Source organism: Neomonachus schauinslandi, chromosome 7 (assembly GCF_002201575.2).
Source record: "Neomonachus schauinslandi chromosome 7, ASM220157v2, whole genome shotgun sequence".
NCBI classification, from domain to species: domain Eukaryota; kingdom Metazoa; phylum Chordata; class Mammalia; order Carnivora; family Phocidae; genus Neomonachus; species Neomonachus schauinslandi.
In genome coordinates, this window is record NC_058409.1 from 98,496,098 (window position 1) to 98,498,555 (window position 2,458).

Here is a 2,458-nt window from a genome sequence, read left to right on the forward strand (position 1 = left end):
AAAACTTGTTTCCAAAAGTTTATTAACTTAGTTAAAACTGGACCATGATTAATGTTATATCAGGAAAAAGAATATGGAAATTACCCCTTTTGTTCAGGACACTGAGCTTCATAGTCAAGCATGGGCTTACCCAAGAGTCTACAGCTAGTGGCAGGTTACAAACTGAAACACAAGTACTCAGTTCCCCAGTCTAGATAAAAAATATGTCTATTCAATTTTCTTGAATTAAGTAGCATAACTACATTCATTAAAATTAATGAAAAATTTAATTAAAAATCCTATTACTAAGATGAAAAGATACTGCTGGTAGTCTTTGTGGCTGAAGATGCTGTTTCTAGATTTTAGTTTTCAATTAGCAATAATCACGCCTCAGATAAACCTCATTGGCTACGATACTGCCACTGCGCAAAGCTTGTTTCTAGATTTTAATATAATAATAAAATTAAATTAGAATAAGGACAATCTTTAGAGACTATCAGTCTAAATTAGTTTGGTCTAGATGCTAGACCCAAGTCCTCATTTTAGATGAGGACACAAAGGTAGAGTGACAGGTTATGTGAGATTTAACACTAGATGGCTTGTTAATGACAAAGCTGGAACTAGGGCAGAAGTCTCCTGGCTTCTAGTTAAGTATGCTTCCAACTACACCTCAAAGCCATCAGATTGTCCTTAGCTAGCAAAATATTCATCTTGCCTCCTCATCTCCTGCAAATCTTCGCCTCACCTCTTCCATCTCTCCCTACGACGTGGGTTTCTCCCTATCCAGCCTGAGGAAGGATGCCCTTGCAATTTTATAGAAGCATTTTCAAGTATTCACATTGTCCATAAAAAAAGAGATAGGTAGTACATACGTATATGTACTTCATAATTGCACTCCAGTCTTTCATCCTTGCTAGTGTAGCTTAATGGACATGAGTATGGACTCTGAGGTTCAGATCCTGCTGCCCTCATTTGTAATCTGTGTCTCCTTGAGCAAGTAACTCTCTGCTTCAGTGTTCTCATCTGAAAAAAAAACAAAACAAAACTGGGATCATTAATAGTAAATACCTCTCAAACAATGAATAATGGAACGCTACATCAAAAACTAATGATGTGGGCGCCTGGGTGGCTCAGATGGTTAAGCGTCTGCCTTCGGCTCAGGTCATGATCCCGGGGTCCTGGGATCGAGCCCCGCATCGGGCTCCCTGCTCCACGGGAAGCCTGCTTCTCTCTCTCCCTCTGCCTCTCCCCTGCTCATGCTCTCTCTCTCTCTCTATGTATATATCTCTGTCTCAAATGAATAAATAAATTAAAAAAAAACTAATGATGTAATGTATGGTGATTAACATAACATAATAAAATTAAAAAAAACAAACAAAAAATAGTAAATACCTCATAGATTTTTGTGAACATTAGATAAACTGATACTCATAAAGCACTTAGGATGGTGCCTGGTACCTACTATGTATGCACTTAGGAAATGGTGGCTGTTATTTTTTATAGTATTAGACAGAAACAAGTCAATGTATAAAATACTGTGGATTATAAGTGTTGAAAGCTTCCAAGTGCCATACATAAATAAGCCCTTATATTAATCAGTTTTCTCACAACAACCCCAAATTGGATATGAGCCCAATTTTATGGACAATAGCACCGAGACCCAGAATGATTACATCACTTGCTCAAAGCCACACAGCTATTCACTAATGACAGCTCCCATAACTCACATTGTTGGTACAGTCATATCTCATGGTTTTGCATATCGATCCAGATTCCAGAAGCCAGTGATTACCCTCTAAATTTTCTAATAGCACACCTCTGAGGTTTTGTTTTTCTTTAAAAAACTGAAAATCATAATTGATAATAGTGCTGAGTTGTTTTTGTAAGGGCCTTCAAGCACGTTAAGACTATGCTGCTGCACGATGCAGGGTATTATAATGCTCTGGTGGATTCTAAAATTCGGAAGCGAGCAGTTTATTTAGCACTGGAACACACCTGGCCTAGGGGATGGCGGGAAATGGTATGAATTAAAGGTCAACCACCTCTACTTCCTGACTCAGGGATCCCTTTAAGGCCTGAACTGACAGGGCTGATCTCTAATAACGATCACCCACCGAATGACACCATCTGGCATTTGTCAGACGAGAGGGGACAGAGCAACAGCTGTGCCATCTGCGTATGTTGCCAGTGACTTGAAAATGAATGGGCAGGCAGAGTCTGTGCTTCCAGCTGAGTGAATCTGCTGTCATTCCCCAGCTGTGTCTTTTTAAAGATTTTCTGTACAGATATTCCTTCAAAGATTCCTGGCATCCTCATCTATACTTTTGTGGTGTAAATTACACTGATACCTTTAACTTCAGATGTTTTGAAATTGAACCCATGGTTTCTTCATCTTACTCACTTCACACACCAAAAACCAGGACTTCTTCCGCTGTTTCTAGTTCAACAAATGACATTCTAACCTATCAAGTTGGGCAAA

The 2,458-nt window shown here is 39.0% G+C and overlaps 1 pseudogene; it reads right to left on the reverse strand.

Annotated features, from left to right (window-relative positions):
- Nucleotides 1–242: 242 nt before the first annotated feature.
- On the reverse strand, nucleotides 243–413 carry LOC123325320 (annotated as a pseudogene).
- Nucleotides 414–2,458: the final 2,045 nt, after the last annotated feature.